The 21,366-nt window shown below is 47.5% G+C and overlaps 2 long non-coding RNA genes across 2 annotated transcripts in view; both read left to right on the top strand.

Moving 5' to 3' along the window:
• The first annotated feature begins 5,226 nt into the window (after positions 1 to 5,226).
• Positions 5,227 to 21,366, top strand: part of LOC309365308 — a 39,034-nt gene continuing 22,894 nt past the window's right edge. The window contains exon 1 of the long non-coding RNA XR_014165992.1: positions 5,227 to 5,323. This is a non-coding gene — a long non-coding RNA (uncharacterized lncRNA). The remainder of the gene's footprint in view (positions 5,324 to 21,366) is intronic.
• LOC309365472 overlaps positions 6,832 to 21,366 on the top strand; it is a 35,180-nt gene continuing 20,645 nt past the window's right edge. Inside the window, exon 1 of the long non-coding RNA XR_014166179.1 lies at positions 6,832 to 6,992. This is a non-coding gene — a long non-coding RNA (uncharacterized lncRNA). The remainder of the gene's footprint in view (positions 6,993 to 21,366) is intronic.

Here is a 21,366-nt window from a genome sequence, read left to right as displayed (position 1 = left end):
GGTTTCCTCCAAAAGGCAGGACTGTGATTGCCTGATATTGTTCCCTCCAAAATGTATCCTTTCTAGCTTGTTCCCTGTCCCTATAAATGTAGCTCTCTCCTCCTCAGGCCCCAGTCTTGTTGCTTTAATAAAGAAGTGTTACTAGAGAACTGTCTCCAGCATATTATGTCAAGAGAGCTTGTTACGGCAAAAATCTGGGTGCGAGGCTGCTCTGCCACCCAGCTCATCGGACTCAGTCCGATGGGTCCCTGCGGAGGAAAATGAGCTCAGCCGGAGACAGGAGCAAACTGCAGAAGATCCAAGTTTATTGGCCAACAGGTTCAAGACGAGATTGAACAGTGAGAAAGGGGTGACATGAGTTTTTGAAACTTCCCTCCATGTCCCAGAATACAGTGCAAAACACGTCATGAATACATTAAAGAGAGGTTTGGTTACACAGATTACATCATGAATATATTAAAGGGAGGTTGGGTTACACAGATTAACATATGGAGGAGGGAGGGGGGAATATGCAGAGCTACACCGGATTAACATATGGAAGAGGGAGGGGGGAATATGCAGAGCTACACCGGATTAACATAAGGAGGAGGGAGGGGGGAATATGCAGAGCTGGAGATATGCACAGATAAACACTTCCTGGGGATGAGAAAACAATGGTCTCAAATATGCATAGTCTGGCACCTGACATTGCCTGGAGGAAAGGCTGATCAGAGCAAACTGGCACGTTGATTTTCTATGAATTTTATAGATTTTAGTCCCTTTTGACATTGACAATTGGAAATAAATTGATATATTGTAGCGAAGAAGAAGGTGAAGAAGACATGCCCCCCCCCTTCCGTAACAGTCCCCCATTCGGAGATAGATTTGCATTAAAGCGAACTGCATTTTTTTCCAGTCAATAGTGGACCTTCCTGCTAAATGTAAAGCATAGACCACTACTGAACAAATTACAACAGGTGTTCCTTTATGCGATATCCTATACCCAGCTATCTGCACTACTATACTTGCAAATGGCCTTAAGAGGCATGATTTGCAAGTCCCCTTCAGGTTTGCACAAACCCACACATCTAGTACGGTAGATACAAAGTTATTATTTAGTGCATATCTACATAACATAAACATACATTGTATTGATCCGTGTTGCTCCCTCCTTTGTTGCCCTGCTCAACCAACCTCCTTTTCCATTAGGGCCTATTCCCACTCACACGGCACCCCACCTTCACCGAGATTTAGGGTGCGGAGAAAAGATTTGCAAGTTCTTACAGAACTTTAATGCAAATCTATCTCCGAATGGGGGACTGTTACGGAAGGGGGGGCATGTCTTCTTCACCTTCTTCTTCGCTACAATATATCAATTTATTTCCAATTGTCAATGTCAAAAGGGACTAAAATCTATAAAATTCATAGAAAATCAACGTGCCAGTTTGCTCTGATCAGCCTTTCCTCCAGGCAATGTCAGGTGCCAGACTATGCATATTTGAGACCATTGTTTTCTCATCCCCAGGAAGTGTTTATCTGTGCATATCTCCAGCTCTGCATATTCCCCCCTCCCTCCTCCTTATGTTAATCCGGTGTAGCTCTGCATATTCCCCCCTCCCTCTTCCATATGTTAATCCGGTGTAGCTCTGCATATTCCCCCCTCCCTCCTCCATATGTTAATCTGTGTAACCCAACCTCCCTTTAATATATTCATGATGTAATCTGTGTAACCAAACCTCTCTTTAATGTATTCATGACGTGTTTTGCACTGTATTCTGGGACATGGAGGGAAGTTTCAAAAACTCATGTCACCCCTTTCTCACTGTTCAATCTCGTCTTGAACCTGTTGGCCAATAAACTTGGATCTTCTGCAGTTTGCTCCTGTCTCCGGCTGAGCTCATTTTCCTCCGCAGGGACCCATCGGACTGAGTCCGATGAGCTGGGTGGCAGAGCAGCCTCGCACCCAGATTTTTGCCGTAACAGTTGGCGCCCAACGTGGGGCATGCGGTTCTCCCGCGTTGCTGACCGGGGGCCCCGAAATCTTCAGCCGGCACCAGGCCATTTTGCCTGGGAAGATCCTTTGGACCCCCGGCCATCTTCCGGGCGGTAATCGAAAGCCCCAGGAGTTCAGCCGGGGAGCAAAGAGGGATCCAGCCGGCTTACTCATCAATCCCGGGATCATCATGGAAAACACGTGAGTATAAGGAAAAGGAAAAACCCAGTGCACTGGTGGGAAAGGGGTGGAAATCTCCTGGCAACTGAATTCTCTGCCCTCCTCTCTATCGCTCCTTCTCGCCTGTCTCTTGGTCCAATTGGTGAGAGAGACCGTGGACTGCTGCTCAACCCAAAAGGGGGGTTCTGAGCTCTATCTCTTTCTCTATAATTCTCTGGCCAGCCGCACCAATTGAGAGCCCGAGAAGTAAGACGGAGAGACCCGTCTTGAAAGACAGACGACTCCCCGCAACGGGTATCTCAGTTGAAAGCAAGGGGTTAGAGCTCTTTTTCCGATCTTCCCGAGCGTCCTTTCATAGGGGGCAGGAAGTGGTCTTGCTTTCTATCCTAATCCCAGCTGCATCGGTCGGAGCCACTTATTGTGAGCCCGCTTCCGAAAGCAAGGGGGATTTTCGACCCAGAACCCTATCCAGGGATCACCCGATCTGGCACCGCACGGCGCGGGCGTCCAGTAGGGCCCCTTTCCTGAGAAGTCTAACGATAGGTGGGAGGTTGCCAGGAGGGATAGCCCAGGGAGGATTGGGCGGGATCAGGCAGAGTGGAAGAAGGACCCCAGGATATTGAGAAAAGGAAAATAGGAAGGAAATATACCGGATAGCTAGAGCTCTTTAAAAAACCCTACTAAAGTTGCCAAGCAACTTGAAACCCTCTTTACTATAAATTCCTGCTCACTATAATTCCCTGTATTAGGTCTACCAATCTCGTAGATATACCAATCCTTACCGACCTCTCCCTCTCTTCCTTTCCACTTAGACACGCGTGAAACATAAAATGGGTACCCAGGCTTCCAAACACGAGCGGGCTCACTCTGGGAGGAAGGCTTCTAGAAAGCCATCTCAGTCCCGGAAGGACCCTGACTCTCCTCTACAATTTGTCATCACGTATTGGAAGTCGATTCCTGGCCACAAATTATTATCGAAACAAAAATTAGAGGACCTCTGTTCTGAAATCTGGCCCGCCAGCACCGCCCCCGCCAAGCCCGAATTGCGTTGGCCGGCTGGTAAACTGGTGGTGTTTGAAGAGGCAAGGAGGCTCTTAAAACCATGTGGGACCTTCCTACTAATTTCACTTAATGAAGCTAAAGGAAGCAGCCCAACTCCTTGCAATAACCAACTAAAGGATGAGAGTATATATGTTTACATGTTGTCTGTTATGTGTGTTGTGTGTTAATACATATATGAGAATATGTGTGTTTGCATGTTGTCTGTTATGTGTGTTGTCTGTTCCTTCTGTCTCTGACAGACTGCCTTTCTTAAGCGCGCATAGTTTAAACTGCAAGCTTGCTTCAAAATTTTAAATTTAAGGAAGCTATGCTGGACCTTATCAGTCCTAAATAAGACAAGATGAGAATGAAGGGTGCAAATGTTTACCCCACCTCTTGCTTTGCCGCAACTTTTCAGATCGTGAGTCTACAGTATTCCTCTGCAAATTCAGGAAAATTGTCACTTTTGTATTCCCTTTAAATCAAATCTATGGCTGTTTTAACTAAGAAAATGTTCACTTCAATCTTTCTCTAAAGATCATTTGTCTAGGAACTTGCACTCTAAGGAACTTGCACGTCTAAGGAAGTAAACTCAAACTAATCTCAAGATCTGCTAAAGGGTTCTGTATAAGTTGGGAATTTTTTATTTTCCTCTTCCTTAGTACATGATAGGAGCACTGATTGTGCTCTCTTCCCCAGTAGTGCCTGTGTACATAAGTATGTGTGTGTAGTACCAATCTTGCTGTGAAATCTGGCTGTGAACCCTTTATTTTGGAGGGTTGGACTAGATGACCCCAGGGTCCCTTTCAACTCTCCCAATTTGTGGCTGTGTGGAAGGACATGTGTCTGCAAGCATTGCAGGGTAATTCTTAAATTCTGGTGTGGTGATGGAGTTGAAATTCAGCCTAGCTTTGCTCTTTAGTTTTAAAAAGGTGAGAGGTGAAGCTGTGATGTTTTGAAGCACAACTGGTAATACCAGGCATTTGAGTGATTACAGTGTTTATCATTTTGTTTATCATTTTGTCTACTATTTGAAAATCATACCAATACATATGGGCCTTGACCAATCCTGTAAATAAAGGGGCAGGAAAATTTTTGTCTGCAAATGGTAAGGCCGAAAAACTTAGAATGTTAAAAAATAATAATAATAATAAAAAAAATCCTATGAATTCTGACTCTGGCCATTTTTTCCCATATATAAGGGCGCGGCATTGTTCCACGAATGGCCAGAGGAATATTAGCCCTTTCCTGTACATAAAGGAAGCAGTCGCTTTGCTTGGGCTGAAATTGCTAGCTTTGTTGGTGAATACTTCAATTGCTGAGTTTCTCTCTTTTGTTTTAAATCTAACCCTCTTTTAAAATCTACTCCTTACCCTTCCCTTATTCAAATTCTAATTTTGCCAAAAGATGCAACATTTCAATAGTATAAAAGGTTTGCTGAGACATGAACTCCACACATGCACAGAGACTAGATCAGCAAAAAAAAAAAAAAAGGGATAGGAAAAGAAATGAGAGAGAGAGAGAGAGGAAGGAGGGGGAACTGTGGGGGGGGGGGAGGAGGTTTATGTAAAACTTGGAACCATTGAGAGAAATCACCCTTAATGTGTCCCAAGTTTGAAATCTTAACATGCCAAATTCTTTTCACAGGTAAATATCAAAGAATTCCACGAACCATTGAGAGAAATCACCCTTAATGTGTCCCAAGTTTGAAATCTTAACATGCCAAATTCTTTTCACAGGTAAATATCAAAGAATTCCACCCCTCAATGGGATTTAAATCACAGACTTTGTGTGCATTTTAGGAACAGCATTTCCTGACAGGCTTCTCACATGAAATAATTTTCCCTTTTAACAGGATATGTGAACCCCGATAACAAAGTGTTTGTCCCTTTTTTCTCCCACAACAACTTTCTTTCTGTTCTGTGAAATCCCTGCTGTATTAGTGACTTCCATCCCTTTGTGTCTTTGACACTTTAAAGTTATAAATAATCTGTTTCCATTTATTTAATCCGTTTTTCATGATGTCTATGAAATTAATTGAAGCATAACCAAACATTGTTTGTGGAATGATATTTGTTTACCTTTTGCCTGAGCATTTCTTATTAATTCTGTCATTTTGGCTAGTTCAAGGTACTTGCACAAAGTTACATTGCCATTAAGTCATTTTCCAGTATTTTGCTATTAACACTCTAGCCGATGTTGTCACATCAAGAAACACTCTTTTATTTTCATTGTTACTTCAGATCTCTTAAAATTCTGTGTCTTAGCATTTATTTATTTTGGTTCCTCATAGGTCATTGTGTGTGTGTGTTTGTGTGTGTGTTTTATTATTATTTAACTGTGTCTTTTAAGTCCACCCTGTCCTTACAGGATATCACTTCTACAAGTGTGTTACTACAGATCCAATGAAAAGCTTCGCTACCACGAGACTTATTACCTGCAACAACAAATTTCTTTCAAAGGGGAAGTGGGGCTGACAAAGAGGGGAGGAGTTGAATTGCAAGGACATTTTTTGACTCTTATATTCAACTGATATTTAATTAGTTTGTTGTGTATTATGTGTTATTATGTAGGAATGTTGAAATGTGTTTGACAGTGTTATTTCCACAAAGGGAAGAATTTTTTTTGTGTGTGTGTGTGTGTAATTGTCTTATGTTTAATGTATACTGTCTTATTCCTTATACCCCAATGGAGGATTTTCATACATTTTATGCTTTCAAATGGATCAGGCTATTGTGTAGTTCAATGTTTAGATAACCACATTTCGCTGTCCCACCTGGCACACTGCCAACCTTCCCTACCCATTTTAAAATGTGTTAAAACTCACTTTACCAAGGAGAAGCTTCAGGAAGGTGTATATGCCTTGATTTAGCAGGAATGATCCCTTATAGAGTTAAATTGACTTATTTGGACAAGTGCCCCTTTTAAGAATGGTTTTCTTTTAACAGATTGGTTTGAAGAGTTAAGAACCACGGGGCAAGATAAATTCAAATTGGACCCAGTGTGAATTGGGCATGTGTATCCAGGCTGCAATTAGCTTTTGGTCCTTTTAAGTGCAAGTGAGCAACTTCCCATGACTGTTGACCAGAGCCTCTAAAATAAAACCCCATAGAAAGGCCAAGGTAAAGATATTTCCCTCAGGACGTGTCCAAACCTGTGCCAGCTGTGATGGGTGCCAGGCAACATGGCTAATATGAAAGCCCTAAGTGGATTCACCAGGGATTGCCACTACTGTGACACGTGAGACCACAGAAGAGCTACCTTGACACCTGAGAACACAAAATGGCGGGGGACAAAGCGAACTGCATTTTTTCCCAGTCAATAGTGGACCTTCCTGCTAAATGTAAAGCATAGACCACTACTGAACAAATTACAACAGGTGTTCCTTTATGCGATATCCTATACCCAGCTATCTGCACTACTATACTTGCAAATGGCCTTAAGAGGCATGATTTGCAAGTCCCCTTCAGGTTTGCACAAACCCACACATCTAGTACGGTAGATACAAAGTTATTATTTAGTGCATATCTACATAACATAAACATACATTGTATTGATCCGTGTTGCTCCCTCCTTTGTTGCCCTGCTCAACCAACCTCCTTTTCCATTAGGGCCTATTCCCACTCACACGGCACCCCACCTTCACCGAGATTTAGGGTGCGGAGAAAAGATTTGCAAGTTCTTACAGAACTTTAATGCAAATCTATCTCCGAATGGGGGACTGTTACGGAAGGGGGGGGGCATGTCTTCTTCACCTTCTTCTTCGCTACAATATATCAATTTATTTCCAATTGTCAATGTCAAAAGGGACTAAAATCTATAAAATTCATAGAAAATCAACGTGCCAGTTTGCTCTGATCAGCCTTTCCTCCAGGCAATGTCAGGTGCCAGACTATGCATATTTGAGACCATTGTTTTCTCATCCCCAGGAAGTGTTTATCTGTGCATATCTCCAGCTCTGCATATTCCCCCCTCCCTCCTCCTTATGTTAATCCGGTGTAGCTCTGCATATTCCCCCCTCCCTCTTCCATATGTTAATCCGGTGTAGCTCTGCATATTCCCCCCTCCCTCCTCCATATGTTAATCTGTGTAACCCAACCTCCCTTTAATATATTCATGATGTAATCTGTGTAACCAAACCTCTCTTTAATGTATTCATGACGTGTTTTGCACTGTATTCTGGGACATGGAGGGAAGTTTCAAAAACTCATGTCACCCCTTTCTCACTGTTCAATCTCGTCTTGAACCTGTTGGCCAATAAACTTGGATCTTCTGCAGTTTGCTCCTGTCTCCGGCTGAGCTCATTTTCCTCCGCAGGGACCCATCGGACTGAGTCCGATGAGCTGGGTGGCAGAGCAGCCTCGCACCCAGATTTTTGCCGTAACAGAGCTGAAATCACAAACCCCACGTCACAACAATTTTAGCATGTTTTCTTATGTTCTTTTAAAATAAATTTTTAAAGAAGAAACTGTTTGGTTTGTGTGCCTTTCCGGGGGGGGAAAGCTAATTCCTAGCCTTACGCTTGGTTGCGCTCTACCGTGAAATTTCTGTCTGCAAGTCTGTAGATACAACTTGTGGAGTGGGGATAACCAGCCATAACGAGGCGCAGCCTTCTCCCTGGGTTGTGGCTCTGGGTTCCCCGGAACAGAGGGAGTGGTGGCAGCCTTACCGGTTCTAGTTTGTCCTGTTTCTGTAAAATGTAAACTATCAAGAAACCTGATCTGGCCAGAGAGCAAAGACAGGTGAGGGAGGGGCGAGTGGTTTGGGGGCGAAGTAAGTTTACCACACCTGGATTCTTTGAAAAAAATATGGTAACCTTGCGGCCTATTTAACCCCTTGCCCTCCTGCTTCACAACAGCTTTCGCCTGTCCAGGTGCAGCTGCCTGGGAGGAGGGACAAGGCTGATGCACCTGGAGCTGCTGGCCATTCCTTTGTAGTGATACATACTTAGTTCCTGGGCCAGGTCACAGGCTCACACCCTGTTCAGTTACAGATAGGTAGCCGTGTTGGTCTGCCATAGTCAAAACAAAAAATTCCTTCCAGTAGCACCGTAAAAGACCAACTAAGTTACCGTAGTTCTAGGTATGAGCTTTCGTGTGCATGCACACGAAAGCTCATACCTAGAACTAACTTAGTTGGTCTTTAAGGTGCTACTGGAAGGAATTTTTTGTTCACACCCTATTCAAACACCCTTAAGACAGGATTTGTGAAGGAAAAGACAATGGGGAGGCTTTTCCATTTTGACCTTGCAGAGAAAACATTTCCTCAGTTTAGGAATCAAAATGGTTCCAGGTTGGCCTTCCTGTGTTGATCCATGTATGTGCGGTTATGAACATTACCATATATCTAAGACCATAAAATTCCTATCGCACAGGCCATTGGACTAGATGAGATTCAGAAGGAAGCAGGAACCCCAAAGAGAACCACGGAGTCTCTGCCCCCACCTGCCACTCCCCGCTCCCTGGAACGGGCATTCAGAAGCATCCAGAATAAGCGGGTGGTCAGCTGGGCAAGATGCTTCAGCTGGGAGTTCTGCATCACAGAGGCGTGGACTAGATGACCTTTGGAGGGATCTCCAAAGTCTACATTTCTAGTCAATGCACTCTACGTGGGGCTACTTTTGAAGGTGACCCGGAAACTGCAATTAATCCAGAATGCGGCAGCCTGACTGGTGACTGGGAGTGGCCGCCGAGACCGCATGACACCGGTCTTGAAAGATCTGCATTGGCTCCCAGTATGTTTCCAGGCATTCTGGGAGTTCTCGGTCCACATACTGGTTGAGCCTGCCTTGTAGAATTTTAAGCATAACTTTGCTAGAGTGTGAAATGAGTGCAATTGTGCGGTAGTTGGAAGTTCAGGGAAGATACCTAGCTTTAAAAATCATATAAAATCAACTCCTTTGCCAGTCTCCTCCACTTCAACACTATTTTGCCCTTGGAAAAACAACTCTTTTCCCTGCCACCTCCCCAAGCGTGAGGACTTGTATGCACACCTCCTACCCCAGGAAGTGCCCAGAGGTGACAATTGCTGAGCTGATTGTTGGCCAAGGAAATCCTAATCCCACCACAAGACTTGCCAAGGGGCCAGGCATGCTATTGTACTTTGGGTGGTGGGACTTCAGAGGTGTTTGCCTAGGCTCATCTTATACATGGGTCTTGCTCTTATGCTAATCTTGTACCAAGGATTTGTCTGGACCTGTTTGCCAAAGTTGAACTAGTGTAACCCATGTCTACCTCTCCCCTTTTGTGACATGCCTGTTCCTCTTTGAACATGTTGCACAATAAACTTTGGTCTACAGCTATTTGCTCTGGTTGGTGGCCGGACTCCTTCCTTTATTCCGCCGCGCTGGGTGCCTGAGCAGCCTCACACCTAGATTTTTCTGCAACGTCAACTGGGGGAACCACTTACAACCCCCTGTGACCCAAATCGAGCCGGGAGCAAGTGCCGACTGCTTGGCTCTGGGGCCATGAAAACCAGGGCCCGACGCAGAAGGAGGAGGAGGACGTGGAGAGAGAAAGAGGAAGGAGAAAAAAGAGGGGAGCCCCAACCAAGGTTTTTCTAATTTTTTCCTTAAACTTTTTGATTTTTATTATTTAGTTTAATTCTATAAGATAATATTTCTAGTCGGTTACTTCTCGTTTCAGGGATTTTCACGGTATTTCATTTGTTTTGTGTAATTTCTCAATTCCGTGACTGTCTTTTTTCTACTGAGGCCCAGAGGAAGGCCGCACAACAGAGGAGACCACAGAAGATATTACTTCTTCTTTTTAATAACGTTTTTTTCTCTGTTAAAAAAAAAAGTGTCTCCGGATTCTTTGAAAAAAATATGGTAACCTTGCGGCCTACTGAACCCCTTGCCCTCCTGCTTCACAACAGCTTTCACCTGTCCAGGTGCAGCTGCCTGGGAGGAGGGACAACTGGAGCTGCTGGGGTGGGAGAAGGGCTGGGAGCTTGAGGAAGACCCCTGGAAGATGCTGGGGGGGTTGGAGGAAAGAATGAGGAGGGGGCTGGCTGTTCTGCCAGTGATGCAGCCATGGGGCAGCGGTGGTGGTGGGGTTGCTTGTCCAGCTCCGCCCCCTTTTTGACTTCTCAATTTGGCCATTGAAAGGAGGTTGAGTGCCACCTGTCAGGGGTTTATCGGCTGCAGGGGGTTCAACTAGTGGCCCTCGGTGGGTCCCTTCCAGCTGAACCATTTTATGATTACGTGATTCTATATATGCATACCCTTTGGAGGACTAAACTCAAAGCATGCTCATCAGTGTTGCCTTGTCCTCCAGGAAAAAAGGTGAGCCGTGGGGTGCCTTAGGGTGCTGTCCTGGGCCTGTTGTTGTTCAACGTCTTCATAAACGACTTGGAAGGAGGAACTGAGGGGATGCTCGCCCCATTTGCAGATGACACCACCTTGGGAAGGGTAGCTAATGCCACAGAAGACGGATTTGGGATTCAAGATGACCTTAACAGAATGGAGAACTGGGCCCAAGCTAACGGAATGTATTTCAACAGGGACAAATGTCAGGTTCTGCGTGTTGGCAGGAAGAACCAGATGCACAAATATCGGATGGAGGACAGCTGGCTCACTAGCAGTACATGGGAAAAGGATCTAGGGGTCTTGGTGGGTCACAAGCGGGTCAGGAGTCCAGAGTGTCTATTTCTCTCCCTCTGAAAAATGCAAAGCAGCCCATTTCTGAGAGAGGAGGGAATTCCCGGAGAAGTGGGCGGAGGAATTATTTTCCCCTCTTGTGCTTGGCAATTGTTCCTCCTTCACACACTGCAATGTGCTCCTCCCAGCAGAAGCTGGATGTGTTCCCATTGACTGAATGGGGGCTTAGCAAGCTTAAGTGAAGGTTTCCGCAAGTACTTGCCTCCAGTTGACCCTCCAGATTTCACAGTTTCACAGATGAGCCATTGACAATCTCTCTCTCCTTCCTTGGAGGAAGATGACCCTTCGGTTTGGGCTGGGTGTTCCTCAATATGCGGATGATACCCAGGTCTACCTCTCTTTCAAATCAGAACCAGTGAAGGCGGTGAAGGTCCTGTGTGAGTGTCTGGAGGCGGTTGGAGGATGGATGGCGGCTAACAGATTGAGGTTGAATCCTGACAAGACAGAAGTACTGTTTTTGGGGTACAGGGGGCAGGCTAGTATGGAGGACTCCCTGGTCCTGAATGGGGTAACTGTGCCCCTGAAGAACCAGGTGTGCAGCCTGGGAGTCATTCTGGACTCACAGCTGTCCATGGAGGCACAGGTCAAATCTGTGTCCAAGGCAGCTGTTGACCAGCTCCATCTGGTACGTAGGCTGAGACCCTATCTGCCTGCAGACTGTCTCGCCAGAGTGGTGCATGTTCTGGTTATCTCTCGCTTGGACTACTGCAATGTACTCTACGTGGGGCTACCTTTGAAGGTGACTCGGAAACTGCAATTAATCCAGAATGCAGCAGCTAGACTGGTGACTGGGAGCGGCCGCCGAGACCAGATAACACCGGTCTTAAAGACTTACATTGGCTCCCAGTACATTTCCGAGCACAATTCAAAGTGTTGGTGCTGACGTTGAAAGCCCTAAACGGCCTCGGCCCAGTGTACCTGAAGGAGCGTCTCCTCCCCCATCGCTCTACCTGGACACTGAGGTCCAACTCCAAGGGCCTTCTGGCGGTTCCCTCACTGCGAGAAGCTAAGTTACAGGGAACCAGGCAGAGGGCCTTCTTGGTGGTGGCACCCGCTCTGTGGAACACCCTCCCTTCAGATTTGAAGGAAATAAGCAGCTATCTTATATTTCAAAGACATCTGAAGGCAGCCCTGTTTAGGGAAGTTTTTAATATTTGGTGCTGTGTTGTTTTTAATACTCGATTGGGAGCCGCCCAGAGTGGCTGGGGAAACTCAGCCAGATGGGTGGGGTATGTATAAATAAATAAATATTATTCCAGCTCCAGAATTCTAAGATGCTGGGGCAAAGAATAATAGAAATGTAGACTTTGGAGATCCCTCCAAAGGCCATCTAGTCCACGCCTCTGTGATGCAGTACTCCCAGCTGAAGTATCTTTCCCAGGTGACCACCCGCTTATTCTGGATGCTTCTGAATGCCCGTTCCAGGGAGCGGGGAGTGGCAGGTGGGGGCAGAGACTCTGTTGTTCTGTTTGGGGTTCCTGCTTCCTTCTGAATCTCATCTAGTCCAATGGCCTGTGCGATAGGAATTTTATGGTCTTAGATATATGGCAACGTTCATAACCACACGTACATAGATCAGCACAGGAAGGCCAACCTGGAACCATTTTGATTCCTAAACTGAGCAAATGTTTTCTCTGCAAGGTCAAAGTGGAAAAGCCTCCCCATTGTCTTCTCCTTCACAAATCCTGTCTTAAGGGTGTTTGAATAGGGTGTGAGCCTGTGACCTGGCCCAGGAACTACCATATTTTTTGCTCTATAAGACTCACTTTTTCCCTCCTTAAAAGTAAGGGGAAATGTGTGTGCGTCATATGGAGCGAATGCAGGCTGCGCAGCTATCCCAGAAGCCAGAACAGCAAGAGGGATCACTGCTTTCTTTGTTCTGGCTTCTAAGATTCAGAATATTTTTTCTTCTTGTTTTCCTCCTCCAAAAACTAGGTGCGTCTTATGGTCTGGTGCGTCCTATAGAGCGAAAAATACGGTAAGTATTTATCACTACAAAGGAATGGCCAGGCTCCCCAGGCAATCCAATCAAGTAATCTGCCAGACAGGAAATAAACAAGGATAAGAGAAAAACAATATTGAGATTTCTGTTTTAAGACCAGCTTTTCTGTGGTGTATCTGAGGGGTGGTCTTAGGTTACATGCCTTCTGTGATGTATGTGTAATGTTTCTGGGGGTGGTCCTGATCTACAGGATGGGAATTTCAAAAGTCTTTATAAGCCCTTGCACAGCATTTTTCTGGGTCCTCCTCCTCTCCTGTGTGTGAGGGGAGTACCCTGTTGCAACAGATCAATAAAGATCAAGCTTACTAGCTGCTTTGCTTCTCAGTATTCTCTGGTTGGCCTCTGTTATTCTCTCCTACCAATAGGGAACCTATGTAAGGACTCTATATGGGCTCTTGGATACCCCATAAGGGAAAAGAGCATATTTTTATTTACAACACCTGCAATGCTGGTCTTGTCACCAGATTACAGGCAGGGCAGAGGGCCTGATCCACCACATGGGCCCAGAAAACCCTCTTGATTCTCCCCAGCTGAGACAGAGCCCTGCCGGGAGCCTGCGGAGTGTGTTTGTTTATCTGCTCTGAAAGAGTGTCCACATTTGCATGCATGCCAGCAAATGCAAACAGAATGCAAACCTGTGTTATGGGCTGGCGAGTTCAGTGTCCCTGGCAGACCTTCGGATTCTCTGCTAACGCAAGTAAACAAAAAAAAGATAAATCTGTCTCTGTGTGCAGAGAGTCTCAGCTTGCCAGCCCCGCCTGCCTTTCCGCCCTTGAGCCAGTCTCCCCATTTTCTCAGCACAAAGATCCCAGGGTGACCATAAGCGTTGGAAGAGACTGGAGGGTCCCAGCTGCCTGCAATGCAGGGATCTCCGCTAATGTATTATTCTGGCATCTTTAGGCAAAGCAGATCCCTCTATTCATCGCGAAAGCAGAAGGGGGGTGTCAGCGAGGGAGAAGGGGGGCGACGTCAGACCCCCCACCCTGCCTTGGTCACCCGTTGCAGGTCCCAGAGCTGCACCTTCGCCCCACCCCCCATATCCTCCACCTCAAGCCCCATCAGTGCCAATTCACCGAATCCTAGTTGGGAGGGCACCCCGGCGGTCATCTAGCCCAACCCCCTCCAAGGGAGGAATCCCAGCTAAGTCACGCAGGACGGGCGACCCCCCCCCCAGCTCCGCCAGTCAGGAATCGCCCCCGCAGCCGGTCTTCTGGGCCCCCAGGGGACAGACCCCCAAGCAGGCTCACTTGCGCCAGGCGCTGGCATCTCAGGGGCGCCCCAGGCCTCCTCTTTCCCTGCACCTGCCAGCTGCGCCCCGTCAACCATCTAGCTGGCCGGGGGCCCCGCAGCTTCCCTCCCAAGCCTACTCAGGAGGAGACCGGTCGCCACAGAGGCTTAGGAGGGAAGCTGCGCCCTGCCAACTCGATGGCTGGCTGGCGTGCGGCTCTCTCTTTCACCCGTCAGCCCTGTGGGAAGAGGAAAGCGGGTGATGGCGAGGAGGGAGGAGAAGGAGAAGGAGAAGGAGGAGAAGAGAGAGCCCCCCCACTTGCCCCCTTTCTCTCTCCGCGCTTGCCCATCCTGTTCAGCTACATCTACCCCTACCCATGAGTAGCAGCAGCTGCTGCCCTGGTTTCTCTCTCTCCCTGGAATCGTGCCCTGTGTTTGATGTTACGGGCAACTCTTTCCCGGGGAAGGGAAGCCTCCTCCCTCCTCCTCCTCCTCCTCCTCCTCCTTCTTCTTCTTCTTCTTCTTCTTCTTCTTCTTCTTCTTCTTCTTCTTCTTCTTCTTCTTCTTCTTCTTCTTCCTCTTCCTCTTCTTCTTCTTCTTCTTCTTCTTCTTCTTCTTCTTCTTGGGGGCTCCTTCTCTGCCCCCCCCCCACCAACAAGGTCCCTAGGGGTTTTAAAGCAAGCCAGACCATTTAGCACCGTCTCCATGCATTCCAGTAGCTGGCCATCACCCACTCCAAGCCCTGCGAAAAATATCATCACTATTATTATTATTACTACTACTACTACTACTACTACTACTACTACTACTGCCCTCCCCCCATAGATATCAGGGCGGCTCACAGCCTGAAACTACGGTACTAAGCACATGCTAGAAACTAGAACAAAGGCAAACCAAACCAAGCCAGCAACCCTCCTTCTCCCTTATTTGTGAAACAAGCTTGTTAATAATAATAATAATAATAATAATAATAATAATAATAATAATAATAATAATAATATATTATTTATACCCCTCCCATCTGGCGGCTTCCAACAAAGTATTAAAATACAGTGGTCTGTGAAACATTAAAAGTTTCCCTTTACAGAGCTGCCTTCAGATGTCTTCTAATTGTCAGATAGTTGTTTATTTCCTTCACATCTGATGGGAGGGCGTTCCACAGGGCGGGTGCCACCACCGAGAAGGCCCTGTGCCTGGTTCCTTGTAACCTCACTTCTCACAGGGAGGGAACCGCCAGAAGGCCCTCGGAGCTGGACCTCAGTGTCCGGGTGTTAATTGCCTATCCAACTAAAAAAGAAAGGCACTGAAGGTTTCTGAGATCAATGCAAGCTAAAAAGCATTGCAGGGGGCTGGGCGAGATGACCCGCAGGGTCCCTTCCAATTCTACATTTTTCTGAAAAACACACACGCACAACCCAACTATGGTCCCTCTGCAGTCCTCGCCCCAAGCAGCTGTGTGTGAGCCTTGCTCCCCAGAAAGTCTGCCTTGTCTTGCTACCTGTGGTTTCTGGTCTCTCGTCAGCCCCCTCCCCCCATAATATTCATATTCCTTTTTCCCTAACCTCCAATATTACATTTTCCTCTGGCTGAGACTTAAAACAGAAAGCCCTAATCCCCAGCTGTGTTTCTTGCTGCAGTCCTACTGTCTACTCAGAAGTAAGGTCCTATTAGATTCAGCAGGGCTTACTCTCAGGTAAGTGCAGTTAGGGCTGCAGCCTTTGTGAACCCGGTTTTGGGTCCTTTTTAGGTTCAGGATGTCACTGCTTTACACCCCCCACCCCACCCCACCCCCCACAATATTTGAAAATGTCAGCTTTGTACTTAAACACAAATTGGTCGGGAACCTCATTTTCTGTGTTTTTATTAATTTATTTAAAGAACAACGATACAATATGATAATCTTAATTGTCATTGTCCCATACAGAACAACGAAATTGAAAAAAAATCTACACCAGACATTCAAAAACCAACAAGCCTGCTATCCCAGCCTGGTGATTGCTTGAACTTTTGGATATGTGGTGATTTGAATCATGAGGATGAATTAGAAGAACTGCTGAGTCTTGAATGAGTCTTTCTTTGGAATCGAGGACCTAATTAGATTTTCATTTTATTTTTTTCTAAGGGCTTGTTAGAGATAATATTTAAGGCGTGGTGTCAGCTACCCCAAAAAAGTCGCCAACTCTGGGAAAGGGGGGGCACCGGGGGGGATCTTTACACCACAGCACTGGATATGTTTTAAACATAATCATCTGCTCAAATTCTTGGTACAGATACATTATTTTTTTTAATGAATGGGAAGTTTTTATTGCATATATATCAAAGCAATGTATACAAGTTAACACATTGGCAGGATTTTAAGAAACATTTGCAATATGATTATAAAGGATAGAATTGGAAACAATAAGATGAATAATATGTATATCCATTCACTACAGCCCGACGTGGCCCACGTGGCAGACGTATGAGCCCCTGTGGTCCTCAGTCGGGACGGGCAGCAGGCGGGCGAAGCTGGTGGTGCCGTCGTCAACAGGCTCATCACAGCCATCTGCCAATCACCCATTCCCACCACCCTTCTGAGTAATACCCCTCCCCACCCTCTCACTATATATAAGGGTCTGGTGACTTCTGTTTCAGTGGATTTGAAGAAGTGTGCATGCACACGAAAGCGCATACCAATAACAAACTTAGTTGGCCTCTAAGGTGCTACCGGAAGGAATTTTTTAGCTTGATGCAGTGACACCAGAGAGAGCCATCTTTAAACCACTCAAGAGGTATCACATGGACACACCCCCAGACTACCAAAATCAACACAACCCTAACCCCATAAAACACTTCATCACAGTTATTTCCTATCTACTCAAAGGGCCTCTGCTGCACAATGCCAAATGTAACCATTCACTAGACCAGTGTTTCCCAACCTTTTTTGGGCAAAGGCACACTTGTTTCATGAAAAAAATCTTGAGGCACACCACCATTAGAAAATGTTTAAAAAATTAACTCTGTGCCTATATTGACTACCGTATTTTTCGCCCTATAGGACGCACCGGCCCATAGGACGCACCTAGATTTTGGGGGGGAAATAAAGGGAAAAAAATTATTCCCCCCCCCCGACGCGGGGCTGGGGCGGGAGAAGCCCGAGCTTCCCCCGACCCCAGCCCCCAGAAAGGGTCCGAGAGCGATGGCAAAGGTGAGCGCACCTTCGCCATCACTCCCAGAGCTTGCGGGGCTGGAGGTGGGGGAAGCCCGAGCTTCCCCCACCCCCAGCCCCCAGAAAGGGTCCGAGAGCGATGGCGAAGGTGAGCGCACCTTTGCCATTGCTCCCGGAGCTTGCAGGAGCTGGGGGTGGTGGAAGCCCGAGCTTCCCCAGCCGCCAGAGCAGGTCAGAGAGCGATGGCGAAGGTGTGCGTACCTTCGCCATCGCTCTGGGACCTTGCGCGGGCTGGGGGCGGGGGAAGCCGGAGCTTCTCCCGTCCCCAGCCCCCCGAACGGGTCGGAGAGCGATGGCGAAGGTGCTCGCAGCTTTGGCATCGCTCTGGGAGCTTGTGCGGGCTGGGGGCGGGGGAAGCCGGAGCTTCTCCCATTCCCAGCCCCCCGAACGGGTCGGAGAGCGATGGCGAAGGTGCATCGCTCTGGGAGCTTGCGCGGCTGGGGGCGGGGGAAGCCGGAGCTTCTCCCGTCCCCAGCCCCCCGAACGGGTCGGAGAGCGATGGCGAAGGTGCTCGCAGCTTTGGCATCGCTCTGGGAGCTTGCGCGGCTGGGAGGATAGCTTCCTTAAGCCTGGAGAGCAAGAGGGGTCGGTGCGCACCGACCCCTCTCGCTCTCCAGGCTTCAGCAAAAGCCTGCATTCGCGGCGATGGGATGTGGGAGGGAGCTCGCTCGCCGCCCCGCGTGTGCTCGCTGCCGCCGCCCCGCCTCTCGCCGCCCGACTCGCCCGCCTCCCTCCCACGGCACACTAGGCAACGTCTCACGGCACACTAGTGTGCCGCGGAACACCGGTTGGGAAACACTGCACTAGACAGCATCTTAAAAAGCATAGACATCACCTTGCCAGCAAAGGTCCATATAGTAAAAGATATGGTTTTCCCAGTAGTGATGTATGGAAATGAGAGCTGGACCATAAAGAAGGTTATCACCAAAGAATTGATGCTTTTGAATTCTGGTGCTGGAGGAGACTCTTGAGAGTCCCATGGACTGCAAGAAGATCAAACGCATCCATTCTGAAGGAAATCAGCCCTGAGTGCTCACTGGAGCGACAGATCGTGAAGCTGAGGCTCCACTACTTTGGCCACCTCATGAGAAGAGAAGACTCCTTGGAAAAGACCCTGATGTTGGGAAAGATGGAGGGCACAAGGAGAAGGGGACGACAGAGGACGAGATGGTTGGATAGTGTTCGAGAAGCTACCAACATGAGTCTGACCAAACTGTGGGAGGCAGTGGAAGACAGGAGGGCCTGGCGTGCTCTGGTCCAGGGGGCATGAAGAGTTGGACACAACTAAACAACAACAACAATTCACTGATCAATGGATCTATGTACTGGCTCACTGGGAAAACTTCAGAAATTCATATCAAATCACTCCAGTGTTGGATTTATGCCATTCCAAGGTTGTTGAAGGAAATGGCTACCAAGGGGGGGGGAGCTGAGTGATAATCCAGGGGTCAGCAACCTTTTTCAGCCATGGGCCAGTCCACTGTTCCTCAGACCATGTGGTGGGCTGGACTATATTTTGAAAAAATAATAATAATGAATGGAGATGCATTTTAAATAAAAGCACACATTTTACTCATGTAAAAATACGCTGGTTCCTGGACCGTCCACAGGCCAGACTGAGAAGGCGATTGGGCCAGATCCAGACCCTGGGCCTTAGTTTTCCTGCACCTGGTGATAATCTCTGGCATCCTGATACCTGAGTGCCAGACAGGTAGCCATTCCGGAAACAATACCCAGATGAAGACAAAAGGGTGGGATGAACTTGGCAGGGAAAGAGGGACATGTAAATGTTTCTTTTGCATACTTGATGGGTGGGAGGTGGCAATCAAAGGGGGGGGGCAAGCCCTGATGCTCAGGTTTCTGTCGCCAGACCCTCCCAACTTGTGATGTCTTTATGATGTAAGTGTGATGTAGTTTTAGGGGTGTTACTAGTAACTTTTGGAAACAGTTAAATGTTTGGGTCCTTGAATGAATGAATGAATTTTATTATTACGGTCACAGACCAGCTCCGGCTCACTTACAATATCAGGAAAATCATAAAACACAACTGGAATACATTGAACTGCAATTGAGTATACCAGAGACAATACAGGTAAAAATATATATTAAATCTTGATCACTAAAATATAACCTAAAATTGTCATAGAATCATAGAATCATAGAGTTGGAAGAGACCACAAGGGCCATCGAGTCCAACCCCCTGCCAAGCAAGAAACACCATCAGAGCACTCCTGACATATGGTTGTCAAGCCTCTGCTTAAAGACCTCCAAAGAAGGAGACTCCACCACACTCCTTGGCAGCAAATTCCACTGTCAAACAGCTCTTACTGTCAGGAAGTTCTTCCTAATGTTTAGGTGGAATCTTCTTTCTTCTGGTTTGGATCCATTGCTCCGTGTCTGCTTTTCTGGAGCAGCAGAAAACAACCTTTCTCCCTCCTCTATGTGACATCCTTTTATATATTTGAACATGGCTATCATATCACCCCTTAACCTCCTCTTCTCCAGGCTAAACATGCCCAGCTCCCTTAGCCGTTCCTCATAGGGCATCGTTTCCAGGCCTTTGACCATTTTGGTTGCCCTCCTCTGGACACGTTCCAGTTTGTCAGTGTCCTTCTTGAACTGTGGTGCCCAGAACTGGACACAGTACTCCAGGTGAGGTCTGACCAGAGCAGAATACAGTGGCACTATTACTTCCCTTGATCTAGATGCTATACTCCTATTGATGCAGCCCAGAATTGCATTGGCTTTTTTAGCTGCCGCGTCACACTGTTGGCTCATGTCAAGTTTGTGGTCAACCAAGACTCCTAGATCCTTTTCACATGTACTGCTCGCAAGCCAGGTGTCACCCATCTTGTATTTGTGCCTCTCATTTTTTTTGCCCAAGTGCAATACTTTACATTTCTCCCTGTTAAAATTCATCTTGTTTGTTTTGGCCCAGTTCTCTAATCTGTCAAGGTCGTTTTGAAGTGTGATCCTGTCCTCTGGGGTGTTAGCCACCCCTCCCAGTTTGGTGTCATCTAAAACCTAAATCATTTTGGTAGTACAGCTTGTTCCCTAAGTTTTATGGCAGTCACACAGAATTTGGCCACCCTGAGCGTAATCTCTAGGTCCTTGTCTGCATCCTGAGTGTCTGGAGTGTAAGGCCTCTCCCTCCTCAGGCCAATTCCATCTGGCCTAGGGGGGGGCGGGGCCCAGGCTCACCTTCGCCACGGCTTGAAGAGGCCTCATTGAGGCCAGGGACATCGCTGCTGCTGCATCCATAAAAGACTCCAAGGAGGCCTGGGACACTGCTGCTGCCGCTCTGCCGGTGAGTCTTGGGGAGGACCGCTCCCCCTGCAAGCCCATTCTCCATCTTGGGCCTGGGGGCGGGCCCCAGACTCCACCTCAGGAGGCCTCGGAACATTGCTGCTGCCGCTTTGCCGTGCGTTTGGGGGGAGGGCTCCTCCCCCTGCAGGCCCACTCTCCATCAGGCCAGGGGGCGGGGCCCACGCTCACCACGGCCGCAGCTTTGGGGACACTGGTGCTGCTGCAGCGGTTGTTTGAAGTGTTTTTATATGTTTTAAACTGTTTTTATTTTTTGCTTTGTCGTACCACCATAAGCGGTGGTTTTTATCTATGCATTTTTATTTTGTTTTGGTTTATTTTGGGTTGGGGTGGGGTGACTGTGGAGTGGGGTGGGGATTGGTTTTGTTTTCGTGTAATTGTTTTTTGTTTGCTTTTATATTCTGTAAATGGAGGCGAATATGAGGCTTGGGATTCCTACTGTGGAGGGGCGAGGGAGGTATGGCGGTGGGGGCAGATGTCATAGGCGAAGGGGATCGAGATACGGATATGCTCGTACCCCTTCCAATCTGCGCCCCATCCCGAGAGACGAGGGTAGGGTGAGCAAAGATTACTCACCTCCGTCACTGGTGTTGTGCAATGCCAGGTCTATAGACAACAAAACCGCCACCCTGCGAGATTTCTTCATCTCGCAGGGGGTCGACCTGGCTTGTGTGACGGAGACCTGGGTGCGCGAAGGGGATACTGTTACTTTACGAGAGATGGCGCCCCCGGGTTTCTCCGTCCTCCACCAG

This window comes from Podarcis melisellensis (assembly GCF_964234715.1).
Source record: "Podarcis melisellensis genome assembly, chromosome: 2".
NCBI lineage: Eukaryota > Metazoa > Chordata > Lepidosauria > Squamata > Lacertidae > Podarcis > Podarcis melisellensis.
Note: the sequence above shows the minus strand (reverse complement) of the source record. Positions and strands in the feature narration are given on the sequence as shown.